Consider the following 23,691-nt stretch of genomic DNA (forward strand, 5'->3'; position numbering starts at 1 on the left):
CTCTAAATTCAGACTATACTTGAAAGAGTTTAGACAGCAAAGATGGTTTGTCTTGACAGGTTAGGTCCCCGCTCTTTTAGTGTCACTGGAACCTTCTGGCTCTTCTCCAGCTTTTTGAAATGTTTCATTGAACTCAGGCTCTCGCCCAAGCTTTTCGCTGCTGTCTGCTTCTCCTGCTAGTACAGGTGCTGTCACCTGATCCTTTTCTTCCATTTTTCCTTCTTCTGGTCCCTCTGTCTTATAGGTGACCTCCATAGGTTTCTTTTGTATCCTGTCTAGAACTTGAACTCAGCCAGATCTCCAGTCGCCCAGGAAGGCAGACATGATTAACATTTTAGAAAATTGTTTTTCTGGGTATTAACATGGGTGGAACATTTGCTTTTCAAAGATTATATGTTATATGATTTTAAGCAGTAAAGGTTGGTGGTGTACCTGGCAATTTTGCAAGATTGCTTCTCGAAAGATGTGCCCACAGAACCTTCACTGCTTGTCAGACTTTATTACCTCGAACTTGAACCTCAAACATTCTCTATACCAAACCCACCAAAGTCAGCATGAAATGTTTCATAGGAAACAATCACAAGTGCTAATGTAATTAAGTTATTTGTATATTTTTCTGAGTTTATCTTGCTGCTTCATATTGGCTAGATGTAAGTAAACAGAACTCTAAGCTAGGTCTGTGGTTTCTGTGTGGATACTGCCTGTTTGTCTTTAGTCTAACTGAAGACTACAATTCTGTGATGCAGTGATGGAGTCATTTCACATCAGAACATTTTATTACAAAACCCTCTTTGGTTATCTGGGGCCAGACTGAAACACCTAGAATGGTAAGAAAATAAGTCTAGCCTCAGGGCTGCTCTGCCCAGGAGTAACACAGTTGCAAAGCCGTGACAATGTGTTTCATCCTGTAGAAATTGCTTCCTAGGAGGCTCACTGTCTTCCAGCCAAGCATCTGGAGATAGGAAAGATGAAAACAGTGGGAAGAGAAGGTCAGGGGTACAATTGCTTATAAGATTTGAATGGCATAAAATTTATGACCTGAGGTTGAGTTTGGTGAAAGTGTAGTTATAAAATTAGCAAACATGTCTTTCATATCCTGTTTACTTTGGAATAAAAATACATATAAATATTGTCTTTTTGACCCTATGCTTAGCCTTTCTTCTAGAATAATGCCCACTTTCTTTTGGGAATGGTGCCAATTCTCACTGGACAATAACATTTCTTTACACGATCTTCTTCTTTCTCTGCTCCCATCTGCTCTTTTATAGGGCAAGAGTGGACTGGCCAGGAGAGGGTACCTGACTGAAGCTGGTCCTTCCCTTGAAATTGTCACACTTACTGGGAAAGAATCAACTCCCTTTTGATTGAAGATTATATGCAATATGAAATTTAGAAGATCTAATAGCTAGACTTGCTGACGAGGGTAAAGGAGTCTGCGAGAGAAAGTCGGATGGGAACAGAATGCGCTTGCTTCCCAGTCTGAGTATTCCGGTCTCTTTAGCTTTGTTTCTGTATTTTAATTTTGCCTAAGTCTGTCACTTAACAACAACAGCAACAAAATGCAATAAAACCAATTACAAAAACCCCAGGGAACATCTAGGCTCTGTAGGATACTATCTAACTTCAGGCTGCTAGGTTTGTATGGAAGTGATCCTGAAGCATACGGGACTGCAGTGGTTGACTGTGGGATGTTACCAAGGAATGTGGAGTTGATAGAAACCCTGTAGATTGTGTGGTCATCTTCTGAAACATGTCTAATGGTCCACCCAAAACAGTTAGGAAGCCTGAAGACTGTTGGTCTCTTTTTGTTGGTTAGGGCAGCTGACAAAACTTAATTTGTCTGGGTGTTGAGCATTCATGATTGATTTCCCAGGACTGATATGACTGTGTTTCCTTGTCTCTCATCTGAGAACCAGGTGTTTTCTGAAACCTGAGTTAGGACAGCCAAGGCAACTCTGTTTATTGTCAGTGTGGTGCCACACTGAGTGTGCTTTTCTAATTCTTCCATCTACCCACAGCCTCTCTTCTTTGTTAGATTTCCCCCAGTGTCTAAGAATGGGGTTATTTCAGGAAATCAAATTACCCACACTTGATTGTCAACTTTATGTCTTATCTTAAACCTCCCAGCCTGTGGTCAGTTACTCTGTTGGTGATAATCTACACAGTGCTGAGTGAGATCACCAATGATAGTTTATTTTCTTGATGTTTTTGTGTTTACCTTTTAATTCACTTAAAATTCAATGTAAGATGTGAGAAGCCCAGGGGAGGCCATTTAATTTATTTCTGCTGAAATTCTTCACTGAATGGGAAGCCTGTTGGGACATAGCTATTCTTGGTAAATAGTATTTTGTCTCCGTAGTGTTTGCTGCTTGTGTGGAGCCCACATCTTTACTCTGAATGGACGAACCATTCCTTCATGATCTGTAGTAATAGGTACCATTTAAGGGAGCTGCAGTATGCTTGACAGTGCTAGTGTTTTCATATGATCTCTCTCCTATTAAAGTCAATCTATAGAACAGTAGAAGGTTCTGTGGTATTTACTCTCTCCATTTTATGATGGCCAAAACTAAATACAGAGAAGTTAAGTGATTTGACTAAGGCCATGTGACTAAGTGCTGCTGACTCTAACATGGTCTGCAGACTTTGATTTCCCACAGCATTCTGATCATCTCAAGAATGCTCCTCCTTCAAATTCAACCTTTGGTGTAGATGAGTTACTGCTCTCCCTCACTTTAGGTAGGAAGCAGGCAGTGGTTGCTGCAGTGATCCCAAGAGAACACAAGACTTGTTACCACTTCCCAAGGATGGCAGTCCAGCTGTAGCAGAACCACTGAAGACCTGTGTTTACTCCCTGTGGTAGTCCAGCTGTAGCAGAACCAGTGAATGATGCCCTACACTCTCAGCTGAATGTAGGTTGCTTAGATCAGAACTTCATCCCACAGGGTAACTGGGAGTTATTGCCAATTTGTTCTGTCTAGTCACTCTCTGTTTTTTCTTACACTAGTGTTTGCTCAGGATATGTCATTATGCTTTCTTCCAGCCTCATGACCAAGTCAGTCTCACTCACGGAAGCCTTCCCAAATTTTCAACTCTGTTTATTCTCTTCAGTTAATTTCTGCTGACTAGTCTTTTGTGTTAAACTACATGAGAACACCAAAACTCATAGATTTTTTTTTAATTTTTATTTTGTGTTACTGTGTCTTGAGTATATGCCATTTATGTTATATTCATGATTATATGCCATTTATATTATATTCATTCACCAGATTATAATTTTAGGGACAAGGTGATTTTTCACCTGCTTCTTTGAATGCTAGCAGAATGGACTAGTAGGTAAAAATCTTTCTCCTTTAGATTCTTCATTCTTTCTGTTGTCCCAAGTATTATCATATGCTCTCAATACTAAAGTGCTGCTGTGTTTTCTGTGATACTTGTAGACTTGGATATGTTAGTCTACCCTCATGTTGTTATGTCATAACCACAAGTATCCCAATGCAGATTTCGTTCTTGGGCTACTGATCTTCTCACCTATTCCTAGAACGTGTCTTCTATAGAAAATGACTTGCATACTCACTTCCAATCTTCTGCCTGTGCTCATACAGGTAGCTCATCCTGAAGAGCCCATGTCTGACTTCTAGTTCTGAACAGAGGATGTTGTACTTATATGACAATTGTTAATCTCCATTTTCCTTTTCATCTTTAATTGGTTGAGTCAATTGATTATTTAATTATGTCAAACAAGGCTGTGAAGAATTACCTACAGCTTGTCTTCAAGTACATTCATTTTAGCAGCAGGCGTCTAGCTGCTCCCTCGTTAACAAAGGTTAAAAAATAACTGAGTTAGTTGTTTTATGGGGCAGAGAAGATTTCAGTATTCCACATATCCCATATGATTTGTAGGCTTCCTTTCTAACTATTTTGTGTCTGTCTTTAAATATTATTATGAGAGTTGATTAGTGGACAGGTATTGGACCGAATCTATTGTAAGTGTGAAATTTTCAATTCATGGAATGTCTATGTTTGAATGTCTTCTATGAAAGCTGTCTGAGCTGGGAGCTATTGTGCCAAATAGAAATGAGATCTTGTCACAGTCCTAACAAAAAGAGAGAGGGAGAAGTGTCAGTGGATTGAAGAAAGACTGTGCTTCTTAAGAAAATCTCCCAGTGGACACTCATGGTGCACAGCAGCATAGGTAGCCATGCTTGTTGCATGGCACAATCAATAACTCCTAATAACACTAATCTGTTGTTCAGTTGTCTAGAAAGTTACCATAGAGATTATACACAAATCACCAAATTACAAAGATGTAGCGCAAAATGAAGCATAGAACATGTGATCACGATGAAGTTTCCTTTAGAAAGTATTTAATCTCATAAAGTATCAATGTGAATGTCACGGTAAATGTCAGCTAGCACGATTCTGAAAATGTGCCAGAATACCTGGGACAGGAGTGTTCAGCATTCGTAGTTGCTATTTATTGGATGTTAATTATGTGTAAGCGCTACACTCTTAGCTGCCTGAGATATGAGGTGTGAAGTGGACTCTCTTCTGAAACATCCCTCACACAGGCTGCAAGTATGCATACTGGGTTTCAGACCAGGCAATTTGGCTTTAGAATTTATTTTCTTCATTTTTTGTTTGTTTGTTTTTAAGATTTACTTAATTATTCTATATACAGTTCTGTCTGAATGTATGCCTGTGGCCAGAAGAGGGCACCAGATCACATTACAGATGGTTATGAACCATCATGTGGTTGCTGAGAATTGAACTCAGGACCTCTGGAAGAGCATCCAGTGCTCTCACCCTCTGAGTTATCTCTCCAGCTCCTAGGATCTATTTTCTTAACTACTGATCTTTTGATTCTTAATTCTGCCACTGTCCTCAAACCTTGGTATGCGTGCACATCATCCTTGGGGAGCTGCCAAAATGCGGATTCCAGGCTCCAGTCTCAGAGGCTGAGTTCAGTAGGTCAGGAGTCAAGCCTAAGAATCTGCATCTAAGACAGCACCTGCATGTTCCTGTAATCCTGCAGGCACACTCAATGGCATGTGCTGTCTCTGGTTTTTATAGGTATGTTTGCAGACACATCTCATTCTACGAGGATTATTGTTTCAGTGTAGGCAACTCTAGAGAAAGACTGCTTAAAGAAAAAACCTAAACTAGAAATATTTGCAATGCTCTCCAGAGAAGTGTACAAAGAGATTTATTTTCCGCAATCAGCTCATATGATTATATTAGCTGTGGTGTCCAAAAGCTGCAGCATGGGCTGGCAGGCTCCAGACCCAGGAGAGTCAAGGGCGTGCTGATATCTGGAAATAGTGTCTGAGAAAATTCCTCTTGTGCAGAGGCTGTGACATTGTCTTCAATTTACTTTCAATTACTAGGATGAGATCAGCCTGCATCCAGAAAACAATTCACTTTACCTAAAGTTCACTGTCTTACATATTAATCCTATCTAAAAACATTCTCCATGTTGACACAGAATCACCCATCCTACCGCTGAGAATTGTTGTGGGTAAGATGGGCAGGGGTTAGGTCAGCTAACGACAGTTTTGGAGTGGTGATACTGAGTGGGAGACCACGGGACACAACCCGATAACTGGTATCTTCAGTTTGGCTCACCTAGAGTTGTCCCATATAAGATTTTCTAAAATTCCAAAATTTGGTAGTTTCTTGAAAATTCTATGTGAAAAATCTTTATTTCTGACTCCCTGAGAGAGAGAGAGAGAGAGAGAGAGAGAGAGAGAGAGAGAGAGAGAGAGAACTCGTAGATATTGTATCACCACAGCATAACTGAGTCATAGATGCTACCTGTAGGAGGAATACTCACCAAAGGTATCCATGTGGTCCACTGCATTTACCACCATGAGTTTCAGGGCTCCTACAGGCACTTGATAAAAGATTTTTTTTAAAGTTGTGTGTATGCATGGTTGTCTGGGGACAGGGTATGTGCATGTGAGTTCAGGGGCCCCCAGAACCTAGAGACATCAGCTCCTCCTGGGAACAAAACACTAGTTCTTTGAAAGAGCAGTGTGAACTCCCAACCATTGAACATTTTCTCCAGACACTTGAGGTTTGGTTCTTACCTCATTAGCTATTAAGTATCTGAAAAAAATCTCTTCATGTATAAATGTAGAACACTTGCCTTGTGTGCAGGGGCCTGGGTTGCACCCCTAGTAGTACACACACACACACATACACACACACATACAGATACACATATACAGATACACACATACACAGACACACACACAGACACACACACACAGACACACACACATACAGATACACATATACAGATACATACATACACAGACACACAGACACACACACAGACACGCACACACACAGACACACACACATTCACACACAGACACACACACACAGACACACACACATTCACACACAGACACACACACACAGACACACACACACTCACACACAGACACACACACACATACACACACACATACAGATACACATATACAGATACACACATACACAGACACACAGACACACACACAGACACACAGACACACACACAGACACACAGACACACACACAGACACACACACATTCACACACAGACACACACACACATACATACACACAGACACCACGGCACAGGGGTGGGGTGCTGGGTGTAGCTCAGTAACAGGGTTACTGCCGACAGATTTGAAGCCCTCTATTAAGTTCCCACCCTAAGAGCAGCAGAGGGTGGAGATGGATGGAGCACAGAGGGAGAACTAGGAGTTTGTGTGCATGCATTTGTCTTTTAACAGAACCACTCACTTCAGGCTCCTTAAGTCAGTGTCTGCCTTTTGAATTAAGAAGGTTATCTTCATATTCCTGTCTCCGTTGGTAGGAATGTAGTAGGAATTGTTGAACTAGATTCTTGAGCATTTCTCAATTGTCAGAAAAAGATGGAGGAAGGTGTAGAAAATGATGTAAGACATAAGAAAGGACCCTGGTTCACAAATGAGTTAAAATCAGTTTCAAGTGTGAGAGTTACATTTCCAGTTATCAAGGCTGGTTTTACAGGAAAAAGAGAATGGTAAGTTGCTTAATAATAAACTTCCAGTGAGATGTAGCCTCATTGCTTTGTTAGTTTCTTCCAATGTGTTGTATTTCACAGCAGGGAAGCTAGTTCATATAGCAGCCACGGAGATCGGCAGTCTATGACTGAAACTGACACAGGGACAGAGTGGTGATATTAGTCCTATATTACTAGTAGATTTTGATGAGGGACCTGGCGGAGCAATAACCCCAGGGGCCTTGTATGTCTGTGAACAGTGAAGGATAAAGGATTGTTCTCCTCAGAAGCTCCAGAGGGCCTGCCCGGCTTTGTCTTCCTAACTCTCAATGTGCCTGGCTAACCACATCATTTTTTCTTTTCTTCATATTAATTAACATGCTATGGTTGGGTTTTTTTTGACAAAATTTATATAAATTGTCCTCTGGGCCTTGAAAATTAATTCCATCAAGCATATGGTTTGCAAACACGCTCTGCTTTTCCTGCATTTAAAAATGTGTTTCAGATGTTTAGTGTTAATATGGCTTCTCTCGAAGTCATTTTTCATAAAGTAATTCAGGAATGTTAGGATCTCTGTCAGTTTCTTGGCAAATGGTGTTCAATTACAAATTTATGCTCCATAGGACACATACTTTAGAAGTACTCTGGGATGCTTCCACATTTTATTTTGGAACTTGGCATTTGGTTTCACTTTAGTAATCTAAATCAATAATAGTTTATAATAGTTATAAATTAATTTGTTAACTTCAAGAAGCTGCATGTTCCATTTCACAAGAATGCTTTTGGTGTTACCTTTTCCCAAGTGGAAATTTGAATAGCAATTTTGGTGTGAAAAATTCTTTTGAATACTTGGATTCATGTAAATATGTTGCATAAAAATCATTCATAAAGGGAGTGAGGTGGGATGGAGGAAAAGGGGTGACAGTGGGGGGTGGGCCAGGGAGGGGGCAGGAAGCACATAGGCTTGAATGTGTGCTATCCTAGGGGTATATTTCTGCTTGGGAAGTATCTGATTGCCCTAGGTTTCCCATTCTTAGACTATCTCCTTTTATGTCCTCTTTCTCTTACCTTTTAAGCTCACCATTAACTGTAGCTACCTGTTTATTTTCTTCCTGAGTGTACCCAGTAGTTCATCTATACATTCTGTTTCTTTTAAATCATAGGGAGAGAAATATTATCCTTAGCAATGTTTTGGGCTTCAATGTGCCTTTTGGAGTAATTTTAGTAAATCCTCAACTGTAGGCCTTAGAAGTCTTTATTACCATTCTCTTAGGAACTAGGCTTTTGGCTTAGGTACAGAATAAGCCTAGTCCCCGGGGCTGCTGCCGTTAACATCCTTTTCCTCCAGGCAGATAATAGGCTGTGTGTAAGAGGTGGTTTTGGAATAAAGCTTTAGACCTTGGGTTATTTTTGATCTGCTGGGATAGAGATGATGGTGCTTTCATGTGGAACAAAGCCCGAGATGTTTCCTGCCTCTTCAATTCAGGTAAAAGGTGGAAAATAACAAGAAACGTATTGTGTTCTGGGAATATAAGTAAGTGGGCTTGGTAAAGGGGTGCTTCACTTCAAGTGCGTATTATAATTAGAAGCCTAAATTATTTGTATTTAAATAATAGAAGCAATTGTATCATTCTTGGCAATTATATAGCATAGAGCATAATAAATAAAGCCCCTTTTTGTAATGACAAAGTCTTAGTCTATAGCTGTGTGTGATCTGGAAATCATGCAGGCCAGGCTGAATCTGAACTTGTAGCAATCCTTCTGCCAGTCTAGCCTCTGGAGTGCTAGGATTATAGGTGTGAACCACCACTCCTGGCTATGAAGCTTTTATTTTTGTAGGTCCTGCTGACCTCACACTCACAGTGTTGCTGAGAATGACTGTTGTGGAAATTCTTTAATCCCAATCCAGAGTTTCTACCCCGACTTGATCGTTCAGATCCTGGATAAAGACACACAATTTTATTTACAATAAGCCTTAAACAGCACAAGAGCTGGGCATATATCTATCATCTATGCTATTAGAATCTACTTTCCTATTGATAGCAATGAGTTATTACTTACTATGTTTCATCTGGGCTGTTCTTAACTCTTAACTGGGCAACCCTCATTGCTATGTTTTCATGATTCACCTAATACATGGCGACTTCTCTCTCCTTCATTCTCCTCTTCTCTCTCTCTTATAGTTCTCCCCTGACCTCCAGCCCAGAAATCATAACTTCTGCCTATTTCTCTTCTGCCCAAATATTAGCTGTGAGCATCTTTATTTACCAATTAGAAATAACTTGGGGTCAAGGTCACATAGTGCCACTTGGGTCTACATGCTACTGGACTTCTTCTCTGGGGCAACCAGCTCTTGAGGAACCAATATTAGTATTAGGATACAAGCAGCACCAGGCCAACTCACTACAGGTGACCTTGATCTTCCTGGTTCCACTTTGGAGAGCTGAGGCTTAAATTTTAATGAATGAAAATGAATTGTCAAATATACAATGTCCTCAGAATAATTTTCAGATGTTGTTCGCAATCCCTTTGTCTTCTTCCTTATTATCATTTATCCCTTAAACATATATAAAATCAAACAGAAGGCAGTATAGTGATTGATTAAGGTGTCAGTATAGACATTACTCAATGTAGTCTGAGCAGACGCTGTTTAAAGCAAAGTAAAATGCAAATTGCTTGGGTGAGTGACTGCTTGATTTGACACCGAGGACTGACTTTTCTGGTAGGTTTAAAATCTCTGCTTAGTTTTGTTTCTTTACCTCTGAGGTCTTCTAGACTACCCATTATTGTATGGCAGCCATGTTGCTTCTTGTCTTATCCTAGTCCTAGAGGTTCAGGAAGACAGAATCTGGGACCCAACTGATAGGGAAGCTGGGCTGTCTCCTAGAGCTCAGAGAGGAGAGGGGTAAGATGTGGGTGGGATGCACATTCTGAAACACCAGAGACCTGTCCTTACAGCTGCACACAAACTTACTCTCTGGGAGACTTACTGCCTATGCGAGAGGCCTCATTCACATTCTGTTTAGTATGGAGAATGTAGAATTAATTCTGGTCTCGGTAGGGACTCACAGGCAACGGACTTGCTTCTAAATTGTTCTAAATGAGTGAGAGCTGATATAATTAGTATGCTCAAATGTAGAAGAATGTCTTTCCATTTTACATTTACATATTCATTTTGGATGTTTCTTAAGTAACTTTCCCATGACATGTATGTGTATTCATTATTTAATTGATAGTTTAAAATTGTTCAGGAAAAATTATATTTTCCTCATGGTTTGAAATGAAATGGTAAGAACCCCAGAAGAAAAATGGCATCCTTGGTTTATTTGTTGTTCTTATAATTTACTTATTTATGATAGTGTCTTGCTCGCTATGTTGTCCAGGCTGGCTTTGAATTCCTGATTCTTCTGCTACTTACTGTCCTTAGTGATGGGATTGCTTCCTGTGTCATCAGGCCTGTAATAAATGCCAGTTCCCTTTAAATGCTGATCTTTGTAATGCATATGTATTTAAAACATTTTTTTTAAAAAAGGAATATGTAAAGTAATTATATGCTTCCTCCTGTAACCCAAAATCTGGCTCTATTAAAGCCTGAAGAAGGGTGGCCATCATGGTTGTCTTTCAGTTCCCCCTGTTCTTGTAAGACTCACTGTCTTTTGTACACTAATATTCTCTAACAGCGTCCCACTGGTAGAGTTATTTGGCTGAACAGCTTCAGGTGAACATAGACATTATTGAACTTAATCTTCTTTCACTTAGTATTCCAGTGACATTACTTCAAGGTAATTTGCAAGTCTAATTTACCTATGTAGACATTCTTTGGTGCATTACATTATTTTTTTAGAATTTCAAGAGTCAGAAATGATTTTCTGTCCTCTATGGGCCCCCAAATCAAACTGTCTCCTGTTATTTCTTTAATCCTCACAATGTTTAAGTAAATTAGACTAAATGACACTTTGATTTTGGAATTGCTAAATCCTGGAAGTCACATTAAAACTCAGAAACACTTGCCCTAGGAGGCCAGTCCAGAAGTTCCAGCAAGGAACTTTGTGGAATAGCCCCATAACATCTTAACAAACCAGTTGTGACTTGGGGGCATCTCCAGGCTGTGAGCTCTATTCACATTGTCCATAGGCTGCCAGAAGGGCTGATAAGGAGATAGCTCAAATCGCTTGGCACTGCAGGCTTTTGTATCAGTGTGCTAATTCCCTTCCATTTCTCTCCTGTTAAAACTATCCTTGCTGGTCTGAGTGTTGTGTTTGTATATCCTCACAAAGTTATTTACAAGTGTTTCAAAGAAAGGTTGGCCAAGATGTATTCATAGAAGCACAGTGTTTACCACTTAAAGCATACAGCACAGTGGCCTGTAGTGCAATTACAGCGCTGTGGAGCCATGTCTGCACACTTCACTTCTAGCCAAAGCTCCATCAGATACTGCCCCATGTCCCTCTCTCCTCATCCACTCACCTCCTTTTTGTAAAGAGTTTCCTGTTTTTTGACATTTCAGATAGGTGGATACATACAAGTGGTCTTTTAGGATTGGTTTATTGACTGTTTTGATTATCCTGCTGTGAGCATCCCTGTATGAGTTTATGATTGGTTTATTGACTGTTTTGATTATCCTGCTGTGAGCATCCCTGTATGAGTTTTGTATGGACATGTGTTTTCATTCCACTTGGCTGTTAATCTGAGAATGGAAATGTTTGATCTTACAGTAATTTTATGCTTAACATTTTGATGCAGTTACACACCGTATTTCACACCGACCGCCCTGTCTTACAGTCCCACCAACGGTGTACATGTGTTCTAAGTTTCTCTATGTCCTTGCTAACGCGCACTTACTTTTTGGATGATATTGAGCTCTGGTAGTGTGAAGTACTGTGTCATCATGGACGTGGCTTTCATTTTGTTTTGGTCTAGTATTAAACAACCTCCCACACATTTTACAGTCAGTCATTAGTGTGTCTTCCTTGGAGAAACATCCATTCAGATCCTTTGCCAATCTTTAAATTGGATTACCTGTGCATTACTGATGGACAGGAGTTCTACTTGCAGTCTAGAAAAGGACATTGTTATATGAATTGCTGGATCTTCCTTCACAATAGGAGTAGCCATTTCACTACGAAGCACAAAGGTTCCTAATTTCAGTTATCATTCATTTATCCTTTTCATTTGTTGGCTATGCTTTTGGTGTCACAACTTCGACTGTCATTGGTTAATCTAAATTCACAAAGATTTATCCCTGTGTTTCATCTAAGAGTTTTATAGTCATGCTCTTGTATTTCATTCGCTATGCATTTGAGTGGCCAACTTAACTCTTTGATATAGCTGTTACTATTATGCTGTCTTCTTCTCCTTCTCCTCTTCCTTCTTTTTCTTCTCTTCCTCCTCCTCCTCCCCCTTGGCCTCTTCCTTCTCTTGTTCCTCTTCCTTCTCTACCTCCTCCTCCTTTTCCTCCTTCTCCTCCCCCACTCAGCCTCCTCCTCCTCTTCCTCCTTCTCTTCTTCTTCCTCCTTCCCCTCCTCCTCCTCCTCCTCCTCCTCCTCCTCCTCCTCCATCTTTTTGAGAATTCTCTGTGTTGCCCAGGTTACCTTTCAATTCCAGGGCTCAAGTGATTTTTTTTCATCTTATCCTTTGTGGCGAAGACTACAGGCACATCCAGCCTGCACCTGGCCAGTTTCTTTCTTCTGCATGTGGATGTCCCAACTGCTGTTATTCTTTCCTGTTAACTGTGCTGGTGTACTGAGGAAGTGCCTGGATCCACTAATGGCTGTGATGTACTGGGGAAGAGCCTGGATCCACTAATGGCTGTGATGGCTAGCATTTCATCCCAACTTGCGGGGTTCATTTAATTTATGCTTAGCAGATTGTTTGTATAGTGTGTAGTCTAGTTTATTCTTACATATAAGTCAAATATATGCATTCCAATATGATATACATCAACTGTAGGAGGCTCTCGAGTATAGCTAGTCTAAATCTGTAGAACACATACTAGATTCTGAAAGCTTACAATGGCAAAGAGTGTGTGAAATATCTTATTAAAACTTTGAAAGTTGATTATATGTTAAAATGATATTTTGATAAGTTAGGTTTAACAGTTTCTTTTTGTTTAAAAAGTTAAAGATTACTTAAATCATCTTTCTATGGCATAATGCTTTGATTAACTTTTACCTTCTGAAGGTAGGACTCTGTTGGATTCAATTTTTGTTTTCCCATAACATCTAGCAGGGCCTAGATGTTATGTGTCTTAAATATATGCAAGCTTAATTAGTAACCATGTCGCCATTCATATTTAGTTATTTGTATTTTTTTGCATAACAATTACTTTTAAAATTTTCTAAGACTAAAAATCATACTTAAATACTTAAATACTTTTAGGAAATCAATGCTATGTATCTGATGTTTATATTAACTATTTTGAACTGTTTCCCATTGATCCTTATATATCCAGATATATTTTCAGCAAGGTCAACTTATAGTTAGCATATTTTTTTTCTTTATAAAAATAACCAAGAAGCCCCCTTTTGTTCACTTATATCTGTAACTTATTTTTCAAGTATCTACCACTTAAAAACTGTCTATTATTTTATTTATTGAACAAGGCTCTGTGCTACAAATCAAAAGGTTAGTGAAAGAGAGAAGTGAGCATCCATGAGCTTTTCTGGCCTCTCTGGTATGGGCCCCACTGTGTAGAAGGAGAGTCCTCAGCTGCCGCGTGAGTTAGACAGAGAACAGAGTGCAGAAGGAGCCCTCTGGAATGAACAACTTGTCTGTACTGCATTGAAGCAAAGAAAGTAAAGTAGCAAATATCTCTGAAGTACCTTAAGTATGCTTCGTTTCAGAGGGGGTTATGGAATGAAGGTGCATACTGGGTTGTTTCGTTGACTGAGGAGGGGAGATCAAAAGACCATGGAATGAGAAAGGTCTTGGCCATAAACTAAACTTGTATTCTCTTCCATATGCATAACATAACATGCATATTTTATAAAAATACACAAGGCAAGGTGGTTATCAAGGCATTGACTCTCAGAATTTTTACTCTGTTACACCTTTAGTATTTTTTCTCTAATAAACATCTATTATTTGTAGAATAATTCATCAGTACTACCAGTTCCGTATTTCTGAGAAACATTGGGACAACACTTGAGAACTTAACTCCCCAACTTAACCCTCTATTGAACGCAGGTTGCCCTAAGTCTTAGTTATTTCTCTATTGCTATGATGAAACACCATGACCAAGGCAAGTAATAGAAGGAAAAGCTTATTTGACCCTATAGGTCCAGAGGGGAGAGGCTATCACCATCATATGGGGGAACATGGCAACAGGCAGGCATGGTGTCAGGAACAGTGGAGAGCTCATATTGCATATTACAAACCATAAACAGGAAGCAGCGAGAGCAAACTTGGAATGGGTCATGGCTTTGAAACTTCGAATCCCAACCCCAGTGGCACACTTCTTCCAGCAAGGGTACACCACCCAAACCTCCCCAAAGGGCACCACCAACTGGAGATCAAGTATCACATGTCTGAGCCTTAAGTAAAAAGAGACATTATTAGAAATATCCTTTCAAAAATTCTCCATTTTTGACCCTGCAGTTCTTTTAGACAGGAACAATTCTGGGTAGGAATATTTGACTATGGGCTGGCAACCCCATCCCTCCACTTGATGTCCTGTCTTTCTACTGGAGTAGACTCTACAAGTTTCCTCACTCCACTGTAGGGCATTTCATCCTTTGAGTCCTGAGAGTCTCTTACCTTCCAGGTCTCTGGTACATTCTAGAGGGTACCCCCACCTCCTACCTTCCAAGGTTGCCAATTTCCATTCTTTCTGTTGGCCTTCAGGGCTTCAGTCCTGTTCCTCCTCTCAATCCCTGATCATGTTCCCCTCTTCCACTCCTTGCCCCCTTTCCCACTCACCCCTCCATGTGACTACTTTCTTTTCCCTCCCAAGTGGGATTGAGGCATCCTCACTTGGGCCCTTTGGCTTGTTAACCTTCTTGAGTTCTGTGGATTGTATTCTGGGTATTCTGTAGGTTTTTGACTAATATTCACTTGTTACATTTGAGTTATTAAGGAATATATATATATATATATATATATATATATATATATATATATATATCCTACCCTGAGTGATATTTTTTTAGTTTGTTTTTACAGAGCAGATAGCCTGCTCCCTATGCTTGGCTCCAGTTGATTTACTGACAAGGGGAAATAGCTGATTTAGTTCATGGGAGCATCTTATCTGAAAGTGAATCCTTCTTAAGAAAGAAAAAAGCCCCATGCTGTAAGATTTCAGAAGCCTTGGGAGTTGTGCCTTGAGGCTGCATGCTGAGTAATGTGTTTTGAGGGCAGGCTGCCAGGATTTGACAAAGAAATGCAAGCACAGCTTTTGTTTTGCAATATCTGAAAAACTTGGAACTCTAATTTCTTGGAAGAAAAGTCTTTCCAAGATAAAGACAGTATGGAGGCATTCTACCTCAAAGAACTACCCATAGCAAGAGAAAAGGCCATGCCAAAAGGAAGTTGTGTGTCTTCCCCAGACACTGTGACCTTGTTGAGTTTCATTGCATGGCTGACAGCCTCGTAGGAAATGTCCTTTTAAGGTTAATTTTACTGAAGCTCCTGAATAAGGACAGAATTAAAAAAAACTATCCTTCACTATTAGTTCATTGTTCTTTATCTTTAAAATTATAGATTTATTCTAAGGGTACTCTGGGCTCTTGGTGGTACATACCTTACTTTTTCTTGTTTGCTTTGGAAATAATAAAGATGAAAAATTAAAACATAGTGATACAATAGATAAACACTAGGTTCTAATTAAAGTTGGAACGCACTTATTATAGAGGTTACACTTCCTCCTAAGTAAAAAGACAGAGCTGGTGGGATGAGCTTGACATAGTCAAAAAAGAGAAAAGGCTCATGAGGCCAGATTGAGTGGATGATGGGAAGAACAACAAAAGTTGAGGTCACGTAAGTATATGGGAGATGAGGTGAAAGCCCTGTGGGGAGCATCTCGGATGTTCTCATAATATAACTAACCATCATAGGACTGAAAGAGGAAGCAATCTGACAATGTTCTTCATGGTTCCTCTGGTTGCTGAGTAGAAAATCAATGATCAAGAGGCCAAGGGAGCAATATAGGGGTTTGTAAACCCAGAAATCCAAGTTCAAGATGATGTTGCCTCAGACAACATTAGTGGTAACTGAGAAGTTCATGACTTTGGAAGATGCTTTATGATAGAGCCCACTGGGCTGGTTGGTGAATGTTAGTGGAAGACTGATAATAAGCAGAAATTATGGTGGTTTCTATGTTGCAGTTTGGATAGGTGGTGCCATTTACTGCAGATAGGAAACCACTGGAAATCTGGTAGGAGGCACACCAAGAGTTCTTTCTGTTTTTACCTTGTTAAGTTTGATCTTCCTGTTAAATATTGAAGGCTAAGAGTTCGAAAGGCAGCTTGACCACTAAGGCCTGGACTAGAGACTTAAGGTTGCAAATTCCTGGCATGCACCAATTCTACATTTTGACAAGATGGGTAAAACGTAGACTAGTGCTGTAATTTATCTTGAACACATGCAGCTCTGTCAGGAAAAAAAACAACAGTATTCTTTATGAAATAATCTAGTAATTATTACTTACTAGTTAGGCTTTCTATAGTAATTGATGATCAGACAATTAGAGCAACCACATCACTTTCCTCTGATAATTAAGGCTAATTTGTAAGCACTGATAATAGGCTGACTCACAAATAAACTGATGCAGACTACAAAAAAAGTCTGTCTTACCAACTGGGTGTGGGAAGTTCCTCTTAGGCTTTTGAAGTTCAGGGCTGATGAATTAGGATAGCTTAATTCAGTGTTTTCACTGCTAATTTGTGTCTATATTTGGGGAAAATCTAATAGAGGGCTGGGGATTCCTATCACCCACTTATCCTCATCTGAGCTATTCAGCAGGTTCAGCTTGAAGCTAGTTGCACCAACAGAGTGATGCTCATGTGACACAGTGACCCCCTAAGGTCTCTCTGTGGCTAGTGACTTTGCATAGATGATCTATAAACTTCACCAAGATGCTTGCAAGGTAGACACATTTATTTCCATCTTAATGATCAGGAAACAGAACTTTAAGGTCACTTGGCTAGTAGTAAATGACAGAGCCAGGACTCTGATCTAGGTTTGGTTGCTTTTGAACTCATCTTCAGTTTTTCTTATTCAGGCTCTTAAACTAACAATATGTCTGGTAATTAATATGTGCTCCCAGTTCTATCTGCTCTACCCAGCACGTTTATACATTTTCAGCCAAGTGTCCAGTCTTGGCTTCACTCTTACCAGCTCTCTGCCCCAGCCATTGCTGCACATGCACATGGACTCACTTGCTTCCATGTATGTGTGGATCTTCTGGCCTATCACTGAAACTTGGCTCTTTTTAAGTCTTCACGCCTTCAAGCTCTGGTCTCTCTGTCTTGTCGCTTGCTCCGAACATCATTTGGGGTATCATCTGTCCCTCTCCTTCAGCTATCACAGTACTGAGAACAGCAGCACCAGAGCAGTCAGACCTTGTATAGTTTTTTTTAAATAAACAAGAAGGAAATTTTACTGGACCATTTTAACATGTAACTCAAAGTTCCATGGTTGGAACTCAGTGATCTGATTAAAACAGGAAGAGTGGATCTTCTCAGGTACTCCATTTTCCACTGCCTCTCTTAGCCCATGGTTAATTTACCTTCTTGGTTGTAGGGAATCTGCTACATTTTCAGGGCTGATGGGGACCAGATTCAGTAGGAAACACTGCCTGGCTTCAACTCATAGTTAGAACAATTTCAGGCACTAAAATAAGCTCTCAGCTGTGTTCCTGTCTGGGGTTGATTAGTTTATGGCTTTTCTAATATAGATTATTAAGCTTCACCTATATTTATTTGTCCACTCTTTTTTCATACAATACATCCCTGACTGCAGTTTTCCTTCCCTGTACTCCTCCCAGTTTCCACTCCCATCCACTCCCCCATTTCCCTTCAGAAAAGAGCAGACCTCCCACGGATATGAACACAATCTAACAAGTGACAAAACTAGGCACATACCCTCATATCAGGGCTTGTGAGACAACCCAGTAGGAGGGAAAGAGTCCTAAGAGCAGATGAAAGAGTCAGAGACACCAGTACTCCCACTGTTAGGAGTTCCACGAAAACACCAAGACGCGAACCATAATGTTTACTCGGAGGACCGAGTGCAGACTCCAGCTCTGTGGTTACCACTTCAGTCTCTGTGGGCCCCATGAGGCCCGCCTCACTGGCTCAGTGATCTGTGTTCTCTTGGTGTCCTCCACTTCTCTTGGCAGCTCAGGGTACTTCAATACTTTCTTTTTTTAACTTCAAAAGTCACGTCTCTATCTGACCTGACCGTTGGTTTCCTCCCTAACGCCTACTCTGCATTTGATCAGTTTGCTTGCATCCATTCTGCTTCAGTTGCCACTGGCAACTCACTTTCTCTGAGGCATGACCTTGAACATGACCCTTCTTATTCAGCCCGACTATAGTGGGTCCTTGAAGTTCAGGGTCCATTGTGACTTTGCCCAGTGCCATTCCTTTAATGGTTCCTCAACCTCGACGCCTCTGTCTTTGCTCTCTTTAGACGAGGACTTGCATTCACCTGTAAACACGAACTTAGCACACACTTTTAGGTCCAACTCCACTAGCATTTATTGTGAGGGCTTTCCCACTTGCTCCCAATCCCAGCAAGAAATGACAGCTTTGACCTCGCAGCACTGTGTATTGTTATTATATTTTATACTGTATTGTTTTATATTTTATATTTTCCTAACATTCTCCATGTTAGGAAAGCACTTGCAGCTGAGTTATATTCCCAGCTCATGTGCCATACTTCATTCCTCTCCTGCTTTCTATGTGCATCACTGCTTATGGCTCTGTAGCCCCAGCTTATGTTTTCTGCTCAAATCTGAGCAGTTCTTGAAGCAGTTGGTATTTTATTTAGTTGTTTGGCTTTTTTATTTTAAAGACTTACTGCTTTCCCCCTTTTCTGACCTATGGTCCTCCCAGAGTGAATACCATTCGTTATGTACTTAGAGGACATCCGGCTTCTGGGGCCCTCTGGGATTGTACATAATTCTGCCTGGAAAGAAGCACAAACACTGTAAACTGAAATTTCCCTCTCCCTGTGTACTTCGTTATATTTACAGACCGTTGCTTGTAGCTTAGGTTTTAATAAATTTTAATGTTATGAAATATAGCAAAAAGATGTAAATAGACGCCACAGAATTAACCCTTTAACATTGCACTCAAATTTTTGCTACTAAAACAGCCTGAATGTTCTTCTGTACCTTCTCCACCGTAGCATCTTGGTTTTGCCCCCGACCTCCTCTCTCTGCCACCAGGTTCATTTCACTGCTATCTACCAGCAGTAGGACTGTCTTTACCCAAAACAGTTCTGCTAATGCTGTCCCCTTGCTTGTATATGTGTTCTGATTAAAGCCCAGGTCCAATACAGGCAGTTCCACATCCCTTGGATTTGAATCCCAGCTGCCTCCTCCCCTTTTACCTCTTGCCACCTTCTCATCTCTATGTCCCAACTCCAGCTACACTGGAATTTTTATGACTCTTCCAAATGCCAAGCTTTTGAAAACAAGGACTATCCTCATTTCTTACCCTGGGAGATTCCAATTCATCACGTAAGACAAACTGAAGTGTCATTCATCAGTGGGGCCTTTCATGACCTGCTCAGAGGGTGGTATACCCTTTCTGTGCTCCAGTGTTACTAATTTGTTCATGTGTTGAACTCTACATAGCAAAAAAAAAAAATGCTGGAGATACGATGCTGCAGACACTGAAGTCTTCGGACTGTAAGAGACCATACTAAAAAATATACAAGAACTTAATGATACAGAGATGAGAGATAAATTTGAGTGATCTTATGCTTTAGAAGAAGCACAAGGACAGTGCATGAACAGTGTGGGCTTTGGAGTGGGCATATCATGTTCATGGTAAGACATAAAGATCAGGAGCTCCAGAGAGGAGGCCAGCTTTTATTCCTTTCTTGGAAATTCTGACAAGCAAAATGGAGGCAATGTTAGGGTGATCTCTGCTTCTTTGATGGTAGTCTATTTATGGCTTTCTTTTGTTTTCAGACCATATTATAACATCATTATCCTTTGGCATGCTTTGCTTTTCTCACAAGGATACTCACTTATTAATTCACCTTAGATTCCCAGTAGCAATCACATTACAGTTAAAGTTTCAAGTTTAAAGTTTCATTTCAACTGGGAGAAAAATATATGAATGTTCAATGTGCCATTACAATTACGGATGAGAAAAATGAGGTAAAATTATTTAATAAGTTATTTTCAACATATTGCGTCTACTAAGCCATATCCTAAGCAATGTAAATAATGGTGAGAAGAATAAGAAAGTAGACAGGTAAGATAATATGAGGCCGCTAACATGGTGGAGGTCATATCTGTCAGGCCTTGTGTAACAGGAATTTCAAATTTAATACTCATAATATCTTAAATGTAAACAGCAATAGATTCTACTTGGGGAATTAAACAGGTAATATGGTGATAATGAAGCATGGCTAGCCTCTGTCTACAAGGAACGGCCAGAGAGCCCTGTCCAGGGTCACGTGACAGCTGAGTGGCGGTGGAGCAGCCGAGACCTGGAGGATAAGTGTTCCATGCACAGTGCAAGAACAACCAAGTTTTGTGATGTTGGAGGGTGAAAGTTTAAGTGGAGTTAAATCGTACCCTTTTCTTCCTTTTTAAATGCTATGTAATATTTGCAAACATTACGAGTTGTGTTCATTAACCCTCAAATACCCCATGCTTCCATCCATCTACAGTAAAGCAAATCAGCACGAGTTCATTACAGAATCGCTGGTGAAAACCTTTCACTGTTAATTAAGACATTTAATTAAGACCTACTTAGCTCTTGGTGGTCAAGAAACTGGGGAGTCATGACTCACTTCTAGTTACTAATGTGTAGTAAAGAGTGTTAAGAAGCTTACATGAAAACATTCGAAGGCAAGTTCAGATTGTAAGATATCTTAAGTGAGAAAACACCAGACCCAGCAAAATTATAAACGTACACCTGCTTTTTCTGCTTCTTGGCGCTGGCCAAATTCCTGATGGGAAATTTCTCAAGGCTAGTGCCTTTTTTTTTTTTTTTAAAGTTCCCTGTCTATATCTGCATGAGTAGCCTGCAGGCAATTTATATGGACACTTCCTCTGTTTGTAGTAGACAGAGCTTTGGATTAGAGGTTTGGATGGTCAAGGGGAACGATGAGTATGAAAACCTGAAGTGTTTATCATTCTAGGAAGGAGCTTCCATATTCCAACATGGATTTGTCAACAGCAGTCTGTGGAAGGAGCTCATCGAGAAAGATCTTTCATCCAAAGTCACACCTTCAAAGTTATGAGGTTCTGGTTAGCATTTCTTTTTTTTTTTTTTTTTTTTTTAAATAGAGAAGCAAGTATCTTTTTTTTTTTTTTTTTAAAGATTTATTTATTTTATTTATGAGTACACTGTAGCTATCTTCAGACACACCAGAAGAGGGCATCAAATCTCATTACAGATGGTTGTGAGCCACCATGTGGTTGCTGGGATTTGAACTCAGGACCTCTGGAAGAGCAGTCAGTGCTCTTAACCACTGAGCCATCTCTCCAGCCCCTGGTTAGCATTTCTTGACATACTCACTTATTTATATATATTCTTATTCAAAGATGCTGATACCTTTTAGAAAGACAACTTTATGATATAGTCTTAATTTTAAATATCATTATGTTCTGTTTTCTTCAGAAGTAATGGTTTAATCTGATGCAGAATTTGTACTTAGCTCTGGAAAAGTAAAATTATCATTAACCTAGGTTGGCATCTCAAATCAGCAGATACATTTCATTTGCCTCAGCTTCTATGGGAAAGGGTATGTACTCCATATAAGTACATATGTGGAGGTCCAAGCTGACAGCAAGTTCAGGCTATATTTCAGGAGGCCCTGCTGCCCACTATACTCTCTGACTCTGCTTCTTTTTTCACATTATATCTACTTCTAATGAGGCCTTCCTGCCAAGTCTAAGTGTAGAACCCCAAAGGACAGCTGGGAGCATGCTGAGGAGAAATGACAAAGCTTACCTTCAACTGTCTTTTAAGCCTTTCCTTAGTTTTCTGGGACGTTAACACTTTTTCTTTATTTTTTTTCTGAGTTTTGCTTTCTTTCTCTCTGTTTTATCCAGCACCATACCAACTCCTGCTCCTCTTCAATTTAATGTAAATTCTGTTTCCAGAGTTTTGAGAGCCTCAAAAGCTTCAAAGCTACTGGGCATTTAAAGTACTGATTAGTTGTGGAGATTTGTATGTGTATAAACTTTGAAGATATCACTTTATATTTGACATGGGCCATAATCACTGCTTTGGGTGTGTGTGTGTTTAATAAATGAAGAATTTCTTGCAAGAATGAACCTCTTATTATTTCATTTACAGTATAATTTACCAATATATAATGTAACATGTTTTTATTCATTTAAAATTTTAGCACTAGCAGGTTGTTTTGAGGAGTTAAGAATCATTTTCTGCAAAAGATGAATTGGCATAGAGCCTGGCATTTGGAAAGGTTAGAATGTTGTTATTATCATTGTAAGACCCTGTGCTAGGCACTGAAGATAGGAGATAAAAGAATACTATTTCAAAGGAACTGTGGCCCGGGCACCGATGCATGTAGGAATGTGTTCGGAATGACAATAGTTTTATGAAGATAGAAGTTTGGTTGTTTTGTAGCTTGGATTCACAGCCTCAGGCCAGAATACACTGCAGGCCTATGCATCTATTAGCCACTTTTGATGTGATACATGGATCTTCTAAACAAATGTACAAAGCTTTAGGGACGGGGGTGGGGGGTTGGGGGGGAGTTGAGAGCCAATTAGCATCCTGACACAGTGTTGACCTCTCTCAACATAGCCCCTGGTTAAAATCGTGCTGTGCTTTGCTTCTGGGTTTCTGATTTTCCCTTATCAGCTGCATCTTTCATATCCCTTCAAGAGAAGTTAACTGGAACATGACTACCCATTGTACTTAATATTACACACTATTCAGTTTGTTATCAGGGAGCACATCTTGCTTTGCTGAACTTTGGAGAGTTGTTTTTATTAGTCAGTGTGGTGATTAGGCAGACCTGTGAAAAACAGTGCTTTCCAGTTTGAAAAAAATCTAAACTTTCCTATGGTTTGGTAGCTAAAGGCATGTTGACAGGTGAGGAGACAAAGAACTCCTTTGCCTCACTTTGTGTGTGTGTGTGTGGTGTGTAATGGTGATTTATAATGAGAAGATGCTGATTATCTTAAAACATTTGAAGCTAATTTCTTTTAACACCATAGGTGTCGATGTTCAAATGAGGGTAACTGGCTAAGACCAGAAAGGATTTGAAAGTTATTTTATAAAACCACCTTCAAACATTAAAAAAGAAAAGAAAATATTTAAAGTAACATATTTAAATATGCTTTATCAGGTGCACAATAGAAATAAAATCATGTTCACAATTTCTTTCTGTTAAGTATTTGTATTTTTAAATAATGGGTTTCTTAACTTTAGCAGTTGTTCCCAAGGTGGTCAGTAATACAAGGTGCTAAATTTGTAAAATAGATTTGTATTTCAAATTAA

Source organism: Grammomys surdaster, unplaced genomic scaffold (assembly GCF_004785775.1).
Source record: "Grammomys surdaster isolate TR1022 unplaced genomic scaffold, NIH_TR_1.0 165, whole genome shotgun sequence".
Lineage (NCBI taxonomy): Eukaryota > Metazoa > Chordata > Mammalia > Rodentia > Muridae > Grammomys > Grammomys surdaster.